The sequence below is a fragment of the Oncorhynchus nerka genome, linkage group LG1 (genome assembly GCF_034236695.1).
Source record: "Oncorhynchus nerka isolate Pitt River linkage group LG1, Oner_Uvic_2.0, whole genome shotgun sequence".
Classification (NCBI taxonomy): domain Eukaryota; kingdom Metazoa; phylum Chordata; class Actinopteri; order Salmoniformes; family Salmonidae; genus Oncorhynchus; species Oncorhynchus nerka.
In genome coordinates, this window is record NC_088396.1 from 21,636,147 (window position 1) to 21,652,912 (window position 16,766).

The following is a 16,766-nucleotide window of genomic DNA, read 5'->3' on the forward strand; positions in this document are numbered from 1 at the left end:
GTGAGCTTAATTGCCTACCTTCTGTAAGCTGCTAGTGTCTTACCGACCGTTCCACAGGTGCAGGTTCATTAATTGTTTATGGTTCATTGAACAATCATGGGAAACAGTGTTATAACCCTTTACAATGAAGATCTGTGAAGTCATTTGGATTTTTACTAATTATCTTTGAAAGACAGGGTCCTGAAAAAGGGCTGTATCTTTTATTGCTGAGTGTGTATTTTTCAGTCATGATTCTATGGAGAAATTGACTGCACATGCATTCTCAATGAAGTAAGCGTCACATGACAATAATATAGAAATGCCAACTGAAGAGTGCAACAGAATATTTATTATTGCTCCCATCTGTCACATGGACTTATGTTAGCTTTTTCAAAAGCTTTAAAACTGGCAGCGATGATGTTCAAAGTAGTCCAACCTACAGAATAAACCATCAGACCACTTCAACTACATTAACATTCTCAGTAATGGTTACAGATTTGTATTTTTTCTTGCTATGACTGTGATATGTTTATATACCTTAGTTGAACGCAATGACTGTCAGTCGCTCTGGATTAGAGTGTCTGTTGAATGACCAAAATGTAAACGTAAAAACAAACACTTGTAAAGCATACTGGTATTATTCGAATGACCTCCGCCACATACAAATATGGTCAGTGCGGACCAGATTCAAATCTGAAGAAATCATAGACAATCATAGACAATCATAGACAAATCATAGATTACAGTACAGCAGTTTAGTACAGTAGCACAGTACAGTATGGTACAGGACAGTCAAGTTTTATTCAGTAGAGTAGATTACAGTAGAGTACAGTTTAATTCAGTAGAGTACAGTACATTACAGTACAGTAAAAACAGTATAGTACAGTACAGTTTAGTTCAGTAAAGTACATTAGAGTAAAGTAGGGTACAATACAGTACAATACTGTACTCTGTTTCTTTACTGTACTCTGTGCTCTGTTTCTTTACTGTGCTCTGCTGCGGTGCTTTACTGTACAGTGGACAATGGACATTGAAATCAAGGCCGGTCCAAACCGGACCAAATCTGAACCAAACAGAGGTCTATGATTAGTTCCAATTTGGTCCGGACCAAGAATCAACGTCCTTGGACAATGAAATGAAAGCCGGTCCAGACTGCCCCCCCCAAAAATACGACCCCAAAAATATGGCCAAAAGACATCGCTATCGGTAAATGCTAAGTGGGAAGTGTAGGCCTATACTTGTTCACTACAGTACTCCCCACTAATCTAAAAGGAGGATACGTGGAATTCTGGGCTAGTAGGAGATTTCACCATATTGCTTAGGCTACCAGTCATGATGTTAAGGTCATAGCTGCCAACCCATTTCTGACACCAATGTAGCGACAGACAAACCCGGGTCGTGGCGTGAAAGGCAAACCCCATACTGGACCAATCATACACGTCTATATTTGGGTCAAATCAAGGCCAATCCGAACCAATCACAGGTGTCTTTTTTGGGGGGTCAAATCAGGGCCAATCCGAACCAATCACAGGTGTCTTTTTTGGGGGGTCAAATCAAGGCCAATCCGAACCAGTCACAGGTGTCTTTTTTGGGGGGTCAAATCAAGGCCAATCCGAACCAATCACAGGTGTCTTTTTTGGGGGGGTCAAATCAAGGCCAAATATAGAAGACAAATCAAGGCCAGTCCGGACAGCACCAACGAAACATAACACCACCGGTCAAGACAAGTCCAGAAGACATCGCCTAATGCTTAGTGGGCAGTTACATAGCAAGATTTAAATATTCCCCATGTAATGTTAACGGGGCTTCAACATGGTTGAAATAGAATGTTATAGTGTAGTGTAAATGCATCATAATGCAGAAACCTCAATGGCAACTAGGTAAATACATGGCTCTGATGGTAACTATAGGGGAGAATAATAACAACATGTTGTATCCATCCACTCCCAGAGACCAGCAGCAATCACCACTTGTCACACAGTACAACATCCGAGGCAGAAAGTGTAGACGCTGCCACACAGCCCATGATTTGAGTTATTCTGCAAAAACTTTTATTGAACAAAAGTATTATAATTCTCACCACGTCATTAGCGGCACAGTCCCGTAGGTTGGATCGAAATTATTCATATTACGTACCTCATCTTCTTCTGAATATATACATACAGTGGGAACAAGAATGAATTAACAATGCTCAATAACATTCAGATATATCAACTAGGAAAAGCTGAGAACCCCATGATCGACACATTGGTAAACAGACGCACAGAGCAAATCAAAACAACAGTCTAAGTACTCTTGAATTAGTGCCTGCCGTCAGCTACATAAACACATACAGTGCATTCAGAAAGTATTCAGACCCCTTGACTTTCACATTTTGTTCAGTTACAGCCTTATTCTAAAATTGATTCAATAGATATAAATCTACACACAATACCCCATAATGACAAAGCAAAAACAAGTTTTTAGAAATGTTTGCAAATGTAATACAAATAAAAAAACATTAATACCTTATTTACACAAGTATTCAGACCCTCCGCTACAAGACTGGAAACTGAGATCAGGTGCATCCTGTTTCCATTGATCATCCTTGAGATGTTTCAACAACTTGATTGGAGTCCATCTGTGGTAAATTAAATTGATTGGTCATGTTTTGGAAAGGCACAAACCTGTCTATGTGGTTCCACAGTTGACAGTGCATGTCAGGGGAAAAAAAGCCATGAGGTCGAAGGAATTGTCCGTAGAGCTCCAAGGCAGGATTGTGTCGAGGCACAGATCTGGGGAAGGGTACCAAAAAAAATGACTGCAGCATTGATTGTTCCCAAGAAAACAGTGGCCTCTATCACTCTTAAAAAGAAGAAGTTTGGAACCACAGAGACTCCTACCTAAAGACTCGCAGACCATGAGAAACAAGATTCTCTGGTCCGATTAAACCAAGATTGAACTCTATAGCCTGAATGCCAAGCATCATGTCTGGAGAAAACCTGGCACCATCCCTATGGTGAAGCAAGGTGGTGGCAGCATCATGCTGTGAGGATATTTTTCAGCGGCAGGGACTGGGAGACTAGTCATGATCAAGGGAAAGATGAACAGAGCAAAGTACAGAGAGATCCTTGATGAAAACCTGCTCCGGAGCGCTCAGGACCTCAGACTGGGGCGAAGGTTCACCTTCCAGCAGGACAACGACCCCTAAGCACACAGCCAAGACGACACAGGAGTGGCTTCGGGACAGGTTTCTGAATGTCCTTGAGTGAACCAGCCAGAGCCCGGACTTGAACTCGATCGAACATCTTTGGAGAGACCTGAAAATAGCTGTTCACAAACGCTCCTCATCCAACCTGACAGAGATTGAGAGGATCTGCAGAGAAGAATCCCCAAATACAGGAGAAACTCCCCAAATACAGGTGTGCCAAGCTTGTAGCGTCATACCCAAGAAGACTAGAGGCTGTAATCACTGTTTCAACAAACTACTGAGTAACGGGTCTGAATACTTGATTTCAGTTTTCAGTTTTTTATATTTAATATATTTACAAAAATGTCTACAAACCTGTTTTTACTTTGTCATTATGGGGGTGTGTAGATTGATGAGGGGGAAAAATAATTGAATATATTTTAGAATAAGTCTAATGTAACAAAATGTGGAAAATTCAAGGGGTCTGAATACTTTCTGAATGCACTGTATATAACCTTGAGAGTAAAACGCCCTGAAGACCTGATCTTCATTGGAAAACAGCACTAGGGCCGGGGAATGAGTGAGTGAGGAAGTACAGTAAGTGTCGTGTAGAGCTGGAGACAATCAAATAGAAGTAGTGTAGAGCTGGAGCCAATAGAACATCAGAACAGTAAGTGTCGCGTAGAGCTGGAAGCAATAGACTAGCAAAACAGTAATGCTGCTTTTGGACTGTAACACCAGCGTTACACTAGTTAGTGTATACAGCCTAATGTTATACTAGGGAAATTATGTTTCCATAGCTAGGACTGACAATGAAGATCTGTGAAGAACTGAATAAACAAACTCTGCATAATCAAAAACAGTTGCTTTGTGAGGTGTTAAAGTTCAGTTAGCCATGTATGTAAATGCCAGCTGAAAAGTACCTGTGGCCTGTTATTGGCCCCAAATGAGAGCAGGACCGCCGGAGCCATGGCCAAGTGAGACACGGGTGCCGGCCCGAGTAGAGGGAAACAGAAAAGTCTGAGCCTTGTGTGTAAAACACTGGTGACTGACTGGAAATGTGCCATAAGTGTAGTGTAGAGCTGGAGCCAATAGAAGAGCAATACAGTACGTGGTGTACATTGACAGACATTCAAACTCTCCACTCTTTTCAATTTGCTCTCTCGCTTTCTCCTACTTCTCCTCGATGATAGAGCGATGAAGAGGAGGTAGAGGTGGAAGAAAATGACTACAGTTCTGAGGAGGATGAAGGCAGAGAAGAGGAGAAAAGGCAAGAGGGTGTTTACAAATGGTCACTTAGTGAAGTCATTATTTCCTTTAGAAATCATCGGAACCTCTGGAGAGGGTTTTAAATTAGTTACAAAAATGTGGGAATTCCAAACAAACAGAAAACCTAAAACCAAAGAAAGGAAACAGAACCAAGACCAGCAATGTGACTAGGCTAAAACAGACTAAGTTATCTCCCCAAGTTCAGCATGTTGAGGATTGCTGGGATATGGGCATTTGGTGGAGTGCGTATGTGTGTGTGTATATGCATGTCTGAGTGCCTGTGTGTGTATATGTGTTCATGTATGTGTGTCACAGCAGAGGTTTGACCAGGTAGAGCTTGTCTCCGTGTTGGCTGGTGAAGATGGGGGCTTTCTTGTAGTGCTCCACCAGTTCATCAATGGAGCTGAACCTGCGCTGGCCGATACAGTAGACCTCCTCTGAACACTGCACCTTGAAGTGCTTGTTCTTCCCAGGTGCCTTCAGAGACACAGAGAAATCACTGGGCTAGAGGGAGAGAAAGGGAGAGTCAGTTCATTTACTCACCAATTTGTCTCCAACAAACATGCTTTCCTTTACTAACGCTACTCACTATCCACCAGCAGAGGGCGCCATGACTTCATTTATAAATCACAGGTCAATATTTCTGCTGTTCATGTGTGCAGATCTCTCCTATTCTCCAACGTATTATTCTACTCTTCCCTCCATCCTGCTCCCTTAACACTCCTTTCCTCCCACTATCCTCAATCATTCCTTCATCCTCTCTTCCCCCACTCACCGATGACTCGCTGTCCCGTATGAGGAAGTCCCCCTCCTTTCCCCTCTCGTTGAGGACCACTTCTGCCTGGTGTCTGGTCACCCCTCCATAGTACCAGTCCCTGCCTGCAAACTTGCCCACGATCGCCGGCCCCACGTAGCGGATCTGTGGGGAGCCAGGGGGCGACTGCGGCAGGGCGGGGAGCCCGGGAGGCCCGTCAGCATCATTCAGCACCAGCACGTAGTTCTTAGGCACTAGGCCCACCAGGCCTTGGGCGTTCCTGCAGCGCCACCACTCTGGGTCATTCTCTGGTTTCTCCACAACCTCCATCACCTCTCCCTTCTCAAAGTTCAGCTCTTCCTCCGTCACTGAGCTGAACGGGTAAATAGTCTGGACCAGATGGAGCGCACCACTTCCCTCTCCATCCCGGCCGCCACCACCTCCCGCCCGCCCGTTGGTCATCGTGGCCCCCCTGCCCTGCCCTGGATAACCTGGAGAGTCCCTTCCTCCTCCACCCCCTCGCCCTCTCTCTCTGTGGGGTCCTCCAGGACATAGTTGGAGGGGAACCAGCCCACACGACCTCCCTGACTGCCCCGCCACCAACCGTCACTGCACTTCTCCATCACCGTGACCCGGGACCCCTTGGCTAGGGTCAGCTCATCCTCGCGCTCCGCCATGTATGAGAACTTGACAACGGCCAGGATGGTGAGGTCGTAGATGCGTTCGGCACCGCCTCCTCCTCCTCCTCCCCCATTCCCATTGGAGGGGTACTCTGCATCCGTGCTAGGTGTGGGAGAGGCATCACGGGCACTCTGCTTCCTTCTGCCTTTACCCAGTCCTGAGAGAGAGGAGAGAGATGGGGGAGAAAGGAAGATAATCACTACATCAGTATGTTAAGCTAACATGACCTGACATTTTATTTAATTTTAGACAGCCAGTGAAAGACAGTCTGTTGTTGCCAGTGGAATGAATCAAAAGCATTTCAGGTTTCTTCTAGCAGGTGGCAGAAACTGGTACTACAACACCTGTGTAACCAAACACTAAATCTACATTTTTACATTTAGCAGACACTCTTGTCCAGAGCTACTTACAGGAGCAATTAGGGTTACGTGCCTTGCTCAAGGGCACAGACAGATTTTTCACATTGTCGGCTCGGGGATTCCTTTCGGCCCAACGCTCTGCCACCCCTGCCGCATATCTACAACCCAAGTCCTTTGATAAGTCATTAATCCAGTGGTACTGACAAAGCTTTGAGTAAATGAGGCAGTAGGAGACGAAGTGGATTTGTGTGTGTGGGCAGGGCAGCCTTAAGCTCCAGTGAGAGACCAGGCAGGAGTTAGGGTTGGGGGGGGGCAGGGCAGCCTTAAGCTCTAGTGAGAGACCAGGCAGGAGTTCGGGTTGGGGGGGGCAGGGCAGCCTTAAGCTCCAGTGAGAGACCAGGCAGGAGTTCGGGTTGGGGGCAGGGCAGCCTTAAGCTCCAGTGAGAGACCAGGCAGGAGTTAGGGTTGGGGGGGGGGGTGGGGGAGGACACTAATTGAGGCTGCAGGCTGTACTCTAGGCCCAGTGGAGATGTCAACACTTAAAATAGAAGATAGAGGACCTCCTCCTCAAAGAGCTGAGAGAGGGCAAGCACACACATACTATAGTTCACAATCACATACATACAGTACAAGATCAGACTCTACATACACATAAATTCTCTCTACCCACATACAGTAAATGCACCCAAGTGACAGACACACAGACACACTCCCTCGGTCACAACTGTTAGTGTATTTGTCACAACTCACATCTCCTCATTAAACCAGGTGTTCAGCACCACTCAGCTACCTGCGTCTCCACGCATCAAAAGGATGAAACTAGTGCATGCTGGCTGGGGAGGAAAGTGGAGCAGACAGGGTGTCTGGTGCGTGGCTCTGCTGTGGTCCTGACTGACAGGCAGGCAGGGGATCAAAGGTTCCTCTCCTCCTACCTGTCGCCTTGCCTCTTTCTGCACAACAAAAAGACAGCAGGCAGCAGCAACAACAAAGCGCTCGTCTCCTCCATGCTGCTTGGTAACCCGTCCCTGTAACCCACGTGGGAGCGCTGAGTTGTTCTGATGCGTTCAGCTGCCGGACCCAGGGAGACGGATGACTGGCATACAGATGTCTCGTAGCTCAGGTGGTTGATTGGAACATATCAGACAGACCTACATCCGGGCATCTCTTACTGTACGAGCCAATTACATCTGACTAATACAAATGTAGCCAAACATACTGCATAACTAAAGTAAGCACAATTACATTCCACTGCACACAAAAATTCCCAATGCTGTCATTTGTTTAGTCACAACACAGGGAAAAGTGACAAGTGTGTGTGTGTGTGTTGCAGTGTAGATAGAGCTAGGTCACATCTGTTTAGATGACTGTGTGAGTTAACTCAGGAAGTTATGGGGTTCACACAGAGTGGCACTAAACTTTCCTGCTGTTTTGTTGTGTGAGAGCGGAGATGGGAGCAGGAGAGGAGTCCCTTGGCAGCTGTTACTAACACACAGACGACCAGACATCACAGGGCAGAGCTGACAGAAAGAGCTGACAGAAAGAGCTGACAGAAAGAGCTGACAGAAAGAGCTGACAGAAAGAGCTGACAGAAAGAGCTAACAGAAAGAGCTGACAGAAAGAGCTGACAGAAAGAGCTGACAGAAAGAGAGAAGGAAAAAGACAAAGGTATGGGCTAATGCAAACAAGACAGAAATATTGAACAGACCATAATGTTTAATAGAATAGTCGAGGTCCATGTAAAACAAGGGTTATGTGAGAGGCTTGTTTTTCAGAGCGCCTGAGAAGTGACGACTGTGAAGGAAACATAAGACACCACAAACATACATCACACACGGAGTGAACAAAACACCTTCCTAATATTGAGTTGCACCCACTTTTAGCCTCAGAACAGCCTCAATTTGTCAGGGCCTGGACTCTACAAGGTGTCACATGCGTTCCATAGGGATGCTGGCGTTCCATAGGGATGCTGGCGTTCCATAGGGATGCTGGCCCATGTTGACGCCAATGCTTCCCACAGTTGTCAAGTTGGCTGGATGTTCTGGGGGTGGTGTACCATTCTCGATACAGACGCTTAAGAATGAAAGACCCATCTCAATTGTGGGAAATTCCTTTAACCTGTCTCCTCCCTTACACTGAGTGAAGTGGATTTAACAGGTGACATCAATAAGGGATCATAGCTTTCACCCGGTCAGCTTGTCATGGAAAGAGCATACAGTGTCTCACCCTCTGTGTGCTATTTCAAACAGTACGTAATCATCTTCGTGTGTGTGTGTTTTTTGCAAATGTATATATAAAAAAATATATCACATTTCCATAAGTATTCAGACCCTTTACACAGTAATTTGTTGAAGCACCTTCAGCGGTGGTTACAGCCTCGAGTCGTTTTGGGTATGACGCTACAAGCTTGGCACACCTGTATATGGGGAGTTTCTCCCATTCTTCTCTGCAGATCTTATCAAGCTCTGTCAGGTTAGATGGGAGCATCGCTGCACAGCTATTTTCAGGTCTCTCCAGAAATGCTCGATCGGGTTCAAGTCAATCGGGTTATTGTCCTGTTGGAAGGTGAACCTTCGACCCAGTCTGAGGTCCTGAGTGCTCTGGAGCAGGTTTTCATCAATGATCTCTCTGTACTTTGCTCTGTTAATCTTTTCCTCGATCCTGACTTCCAGTCCCTGCCCACAGCATGATGCTGCCACCACCACGCTTCACCGTAGGGATGGTGCAAGGTTTCCTCCAGTTGTGACGCTTGGCATATAGGTCAAATAGTTCTCTTGTTTTTCGTCTGCCAGAGAATCTTGTTTCTCATGGTCAGAGTCCTTTACGTGCCTTTTGGCAAACTCCAAGTGGCTTCTGTCATGTGACTTCTACTGGGGAGTGGCTTCTGTCATGTGACTTCTTCTGGGGAGTGGCTTCTGTCATGTGCCTTCTACTGGGGAGTGGCTTCTGTCATGTGCCTTTTACTGGGGAGTGGCTTCCGTCTGGCCACTCTACCATAAAGACCTGATTGGTGGAGTGCTGCAGAGTTGGCTGTCCTTTGAAAGGTTCTCCCATCTCGACACAAGGCTTGGTTTTTGCTCTGACATGCACTGTCAACTGTGAGACCTTATATAGACAGGTGTGTGCCTTTCCAAATCATGTCCAATCAATTGAAAAGACCACAGGTGGACTCTAAATCAAGTTGTAGACTCATCTCAAGGATGATCAATATAAACAGGAAGCACCTGAGCTCAGTTTCTAGTATCATAGCAAAGGGTCTGTTATTTTTATTTTGCCAACATTTTTGCAAAATAAACCTGTTTTTGCTTTGTCATTATTGGGTATTGTGTGTAGATTGAGGAAATGTATTTATACATTTTGAATAATGCTGTAATGTAACCAAATGTGGAAAAAGGGAAGGGGGTCGGAAAACTTTCCAAATGCACTGTGTGTGTGTGTGTGTGTGTGTGTGGCCCCACTTGATGTGACCCAACTTGAATGCTCTCCTCCGGGGTCTACTTCAAGCCATCCCGTGGAGAGACTATGCTGTCGACTGTCACAGGATAGAGAGCAGAGATATGCAGGGAACAGCAGACATAAAACTCCCCTGAGACCCACACAGCTCAGCTGAATCGTGCGCACGCACACACTTTCTTTTGCTCTCGCTCATTTCCACTTCAAGGCTCTGGCCTGCTGGTTGGCAGGGGAACAGTCTCAATTCACTCCTCCCACACTCCCTCTCCTTCCATCCCTCCATTCTTTCACCGCCCTGAACACAGAGACCTCATTCAGCCCTGGAGCCTGACCCAGGAGACTCCTACCTCAGCATGTCTTTATAAGAACCCAGAGGGGCATCAGAGGTTGGCATACCAATACACAGGACCACCTGACGGGGTCACAGGGAGCAGTACAATGAAACCCAGGGGAGTCAGAGGTAATATAGTAACAGGTGTTATGAGAGGTAGTGGATGAGGTAAGCCCCCCCCCCCACTTTCAGCACTTGCAGAAACACTATACATCCAACCCATAAATCATCATCATCATCACCATTGTAGTTTGCATACTGCTACAAATGAGAAGCTATTAACAGTTAACAAGCACTTTAAAAAAGAAATGGTCATATATTTTCCATTTCCTGCACTGTAAGGTTACCGCCTGTCATAACATTATGTTAGCAGGGTGCTATTAACACAAAGCACTACTGTAGCTCAGCGCCCAGTCTATAAAACAGTCCATAAACGTCCAGCTGTTTATGTCTTCACAAACATTATGGGCAGGCAGCGTTGGCACGGTGACAGTGTGTACTGTGCACCCTGTAAATCTGTCAGATGGACTAAAGCCAAGGGAACCATTTTGATTCAGTCTGGAGATCATTGGTTTCCCTGTATTGGCCTGCAGTAGGTGTCACTGGATGAGTGAGCACAGCCATTTTGGATGTCTGGGGAGATGGTTACCCTGTATTGGCCTGCAGAGTCTGTCAATGGCAAAGACATTTTGGATGACTGGGGAGATGGTTACCCTGTATTGGCCTGCAGAGTCTGTCAATGGCACAGCCATTTTGGATGACTGGGGAGATGGTTACCCTGTATTGGCCTGCAGAGTCTGTCAATGGCACAGCCATTTTGAGTCAGTGTTGCTGAGCTTCTATTCCATTCAAGAAGAGCAAAGAGGAACCCAGTCCAACCATAACCTATTGAGCGCTGACTTCACACACACACACACACACACACACACAGAACCGATTCAAAATAAGACACATTAGAAGTTACTGCCAAGCCCGAATCTTAACTATCCGAGTACAGATTCATGATCAAATACAACATATTGAAATGCTAGGGGTTGAATAGGAACCTGGGCATAATGTATAACTCAATAACAGACGGGGATGATTTGTTGTTTCCGTGGTTTCGCCACGGGCTGTAACACCATTAGGCTGGTGAGTGGAGCACTGTTCAATGCTCTAATGGATGGCTGGATGGGGAACAGCATGGCTGTGTTAGGGGCCACACTACAACAATGGTTAGGTTCACTGGCCTGCACACATGACTCATCCTTTAATGGAATATGCAGACACACTTCCCTTTAATTATGGATACACTCATAGTGGTGTCAGAATAACAGAGTACAGGGGATAACAGAGTGAGATTAGAATGTTTGTTGAATGATGGCTCAGTGCCTCAAGGGCAGGGATGGGTAACTGGCCCTCGGATAAAACACATTTTTAGGGAGGTGGGGTTGGGGGAGAACTCAGTCGGGGTCTCAACTTACTGTTGCGAGTTGAATAGTAGAATACTAAAAGTGCCATTTGGAAATGAGGCTGTGCATCAGCAGTTCTCCTCTTGTTTTGTCAGTCACTGACAGTCACTCAATTAGCCCATGCCAGCTACATTTGTTTTTAGATTGCCAAGTTCGTTTAGTGGCCAGTTATCTAAACTGGATATCATGCTTGAATTACTGTACGGGGTGGTCCCATTGATTTTGTTGGTCTAACTCATATCATATTAAAAAATGCAAACATTTCTCTCCCACCTATGGGGACACCCCGGACGGTAATTAGGCAAAATGTGTAGAATTGCGTGAAATTAGTTACATTTAGCTAAATCTTCTCTCCGCCCCATGGCAAAATGTGTAGAATTGTGTGAAATTAGTTACATTTAGCTAAATCTTCTCTCCGCCCCATGGCAAAATGTATAGAATTGTGTGAAATTAGTTACATTTAGCTAAATCTTCTCTCCGCCCCATGGCAAAATGTATAGAATTGTGTGAAATTAGTTACATTTAGCTAAATCTTCTCTCCGCCCCATGGCAAAATGTGTAGAATTGTGTGAAATTAGTTACATTTAGCTAAATCTTCTCTCCGCCCCATGGCAAAATGTGTAGAATTGTAGCAAATGTTCTTTAAAACTGCAATGCTGTCTCTACACCCCATGGAAAAATGTGTAGAATTGCATGAAATGTATATTTTTGCTCGTAATGTGTGTGTGTGTGTGTGTGGGTGTGGGGGGGTACGCTGACCCACAAGCAAATGCAGCCCCTCATGATTGAAAGGTTCAAAGTTGCCCATCCGTGCTCTAGGATTATGTGAAAAGTTCTTATTGATAGTTATTAAAGATCTGAGCATGTCGCACACAACCACACACAACGTGCTGCTGGTGAATGAAAGTGCCAGGCTGTGCCGTGTTGGCCCACACAGTCTCATGGAGCTCCTTTTGGGGGCAGAGGTCCACGGAGCAGAGAGGAATCCCTGTGACAGTAACAGACTCTACCCATCCCCTCGCATAGCCTCCCCTCCCCTCACTCTGCCCTCCCCTGCACTCCCTCACTCTGCCCTCCACTCCCCTCACTCTGCCCTCCACTCCCCTGCCCACTCTGCCCTCCCCTCCCCTCCCCACTCTGCCCTCCACTTCCCTCCCCTCCACTCCCCTCACTCTCCGCTCCGCTCCCCTCACTCTGCCCTCCCCTTCCCTCCCCTCCACTCCCCGCTCCGCTCCCCTCACTCTGCCCTCCCCTTCCCTCCCCTCCACTCCCCTCACTCTCCGCTCCGCTCCCCTCACTCTGCCCTCCCCTTCCCTCCCCTCACTCTCCGCTCCGCTCCCCTCTCCGCTCCCCTCACTCTGCCCTCCCCTTCCCTCCCCTCACTCTGCCCTCCCCTTCCCTCCCCTCACTCTCCCCTCACTCTGCCCTCCACTCCGCTCCCCTCACTTTGCCCTGCTCTCCCCTCCCATCACTCCGCCCTGCTCTCCCCTCCCATCACTCCGCCCTGCTCTCACAGACTCTCTCTTTCTCTGTATGTTTGTGTCTCTGTCTCTCTCTTTGTAAACTTCACACTCTCTCTCTAACCAGCAGCAGATATTCAAACCCAGCGGTTTACAAATTCCATTAATGTCTGTTGACAGTCTACAAACAAGATTTAATTGAATTACTCACAACTGACAGGAACAATAAGGCGTGTGTGCTCAGCTTCATATGTTTCTCTCTTTGAAGCAGGCAAGAAATATTGACTGATTCCTGAAATTTGCAGTTCAGAAAATGTACAGTGGGACAAAAAAGTATTTAGTCAGCCACCAATTGTGCAAGTTCTCCCACTTAAAAAGATGAGACCTGTAATTTTCATCATAGGTACACTTCAACTATGACAGACAAAATGAGGGAAAAAAAATCCAGAAAATCACATTGTAGGATTTTTAATGAATTAATTTGCAAATTATGGTGGAAAATAAGTATTTGGTCAATAACAAAAGTTTATCTCAATACTTTGTTATATACCCTTTGTTGGCAATGACAGAGGTCAAACGTTTTCTGTAAGTCTTCAAGGTTTTCACACACTGTTGCTGGTATTTAGGCCCATACCCCCATGCAGATCTCCTCTAGAGCAGTGATGTTTTGGGACTGTTGCTGGGAAACACGGACTTTCAAATCCCTTCAAAGATTTTCTATGGGGTTGAGATCTGGAGACTGGCTAGGCCACTCCAGGACCTTGAAATGCTTCTTACGAAGCCACTCCTTTGTTGCCCGGGCGGTGTGTTTGGGATCATTGTCATGATGAAAGATCCAGCCACGTTTCATCTTCAATGCCCTTGCTGATGGAAGGAGGTTTTCACTCAAAATCTCACGATACATGGCCCCATTCATTCTTTCCTTTACACGGATCAGTCGTCCTGGTCCCTTTGCAGAAAAACAGCCCCAAAGCATGATGTTTCCACCCCCATGCTTCACAGTAGGTATGGTGTTCTTTGGATGCAACTCAGCATTCTTTGTCCTCCAAACACGATGAGTTGAGTTTTTACCAAAAAGTTATACTTTGGTTTCATCTGACCATATCACATTCTCCCAATCTTCTTCTGGATCATCCAAATGCTCTCTAGCAAACTTCAGATGGGCCTGGACATGTACTGGCTTAAGCAGGGGGACACGTCTGGCACTGCTGGATTTGAGTCCCTGGCGGCATAGTGTGTTACTGATGGTAGGCTTTGTTACTTTGGTCCCAGCTCTCTGCAGGTCATTCACTAGGTCCCACCGTGTGGTTCTGGGATTTTTGCTCACCGTTCTTATGATAATTTTGACCCCAGGGGGTGTGCTCTTGCATGGAGCCCCAGATCAAGGGAGATTATCAGTGGTCTTGTAGGTCTTCCATTTCCTAATTATTATAGTGGAGTTTGGAGTGTGACTGTTTGAGGTTGTGGACAGGTGTCTTTTATACTGATAACAAGTTCAAACAGGTGCCATTAATACAGGTAATGGGTGGAGGACAGAGGAGCCTCTTAAAGAAGAAGTTACAGGTCTGTGAGAGCCAGAAATATTGCTTGTTTGTAGGTGACCAAATACTTATTTTCCACCATAATTTGCAAATAAATTCATTAAAAACCTACAATGTGATTTTCTGGATTTTTCTTCTCATCTTGTCTGTCATAATTTAAGTGTACCTATGATGAAAACTACAGGCATCTCTCATCTTTTTAAGTGGGAGAACACAATTGGTGGCTGACTAAATACTTTTTTGGCCCACTGTATGTATAAGAAAGTATAAAAAAAGTTACTGAAAAATAAGATCAGTGGAATAAGGAGACAGAGAGATGGAACATGCAAGAGTTTCTCTCCAGTCTCCACCAGCCATTTGATAACCCTAGCACACACACACACTAATGTGAGGACCTACAGACACCAAGGTGTGGCAGCTCAGAGCGATGGCCAACTGAACACAGTCCTTGGGTTGCTGGTGGAGAACTCCTCTAAAATAGCACAAAGGCTCACATCCACACACCCGACCCCGGTACCAGACCCTGTCAGACAGAGACTGAGTCAGGGCGGGATGAGACACACAACCCCAGTACCAGACCCTGTCAGACAGAGACTGAGTGAGGGCGGGATGAGATACACAACCCCGGTACCAGACCCTGTCAGACAGAGACTGAGTGAGGGCAGGATGACACACAACCCCGGTACCAGACCCTGTCAGACAGAGACTGAGTGAGGGCGGGATGAGATACACAACCCCGGTACCAGACCCTGTCAGACAGAGACTGAGTGAGGGCGGGATGAGATACACAACCCCAGTACCAGACCCTGTCTTACAGAGACTGAGTGAGGGCGGGATGAGACACAACCCCGGTACCAGACCCTGTCAGACAGAGACTGAGTGAGGGCGGGATGAGACACAACCCCGGTACCAGACCCTGTCTTACAGAGGCTGAGTGAGGGCGGGATGAGACACAACCCCGGTACCAGACCCTGTCAGACAGAGACTGAGTGAGGGCAGGATGACAGGATGACACACAACCCCGGTACTGAGTGAGGGCGGGATGAGACACACAACCCCAGTACCAGACCCTGTCAGACAGAGACTGAGTGAGGGCAGGATGACACACAACCCCGGTACCAGACCCTGTCTGAGACAGATGAGACACACAACCCCAGTACTGACCCTGTCAGACAGAGACTGAGTGAGGGCGGGATGAGACACAACCCCGGTACCAGACCCTGTCAGACAGAGACTGAGTGAGGGCAGGATGAGACACACAACCCCAGTACCAGACCCTGTCAGACAGAGACTGAGTGAGGGCAGGATGAGATACACAACCCCGGTACCAGACCCTGTCAGACAGAGACTGAGTGAGGGCGGGATGAGACACAACCCCAGTACCAGACCCTGTCTTACAGAGACTGAGTGAGGGCGGGATGAGACACACAACCCCAGTACCAGACCCTGTCAGACAGAGACTGAGTGAGGGCGGGATGAGACACAACCCCGGTACCAGACCCTGTCAGACAGAGACTGAGTGAGGGCGGGATGAGACACACACACAATTCAGGATAGATGCAAAGAATGAATTCATGCATTTCTAGCTGGAGTTTAGAGGAGGATGAAAAAATAGAGGCGGACGGAGTCAAGAGACGCTCCACTCTTCTCTGCTGATAAACTACCAACTACCAACGACCTCTCCATCTTCAGCACTTCTCACCCAGCCCCACCCTTCTCACCCAGCCCCACCCTTCTCACCCAGCCCCACCCCTCCCACCCAACCCCACCCCTCCCACCCAGCCCCACCCTTCTTACCCAGCCCCACCCTTCTTACCCAGCCCCACCCTTCTTACCCAGCCCCACCCCTCTTACCCAGTGTGTCTTTGAGGTTCTTGACCAGCGATGCCTTCTTCACCAGGCTGTTCTTGCGCTCCACATAGTTAGAGGGGACGTAGCCTGTCTGGTTGGAGGCGTTCCTCACCCTCCACCACGTCTTGCTGTCGTCCAGCAGGGTGAGCCGCTCATTCTTCCGGATGTCAAGTTCCTGGTCCTGCTGGGCCGTGTAGTCCCACTTGGCTACAACTGTCACCTCCTCCATCATTTTTCATGGAGTCCCCCTGGCAGGGGGGTGGAAAGGAGAGGGAGAGATGGAAAGTTACACATCGACCCCAAATAAGACGAGAGACAGAAAGACAGAGGGTTGTCTAAATGTTAGCCAAAGCATTAGCCACCTATTATCACGGGAATGTGCGATGAACTGATCTTAATGCTAGAAATAAATTAACGATGAGACAATTATGGTAATGGGGAGATAAGTGTGTGAGAGATTGAAAAAAAAGC

The 16,766-nt window shown here is 46.9% G+C and overlaps 1 pseudogene; it reads right to left on the reverse strand.

Moving 5' to 3' along the window:
• Nucleotides 1–306: 306 nt before the first annotated feature.
• LOC115117477 (cytoplasmic protein NCK2-like) overlaps nt 307–16,766 on the reverse strand; it is a 48,320-nt pseudogene continuing 31,860 nt past the window's right edge.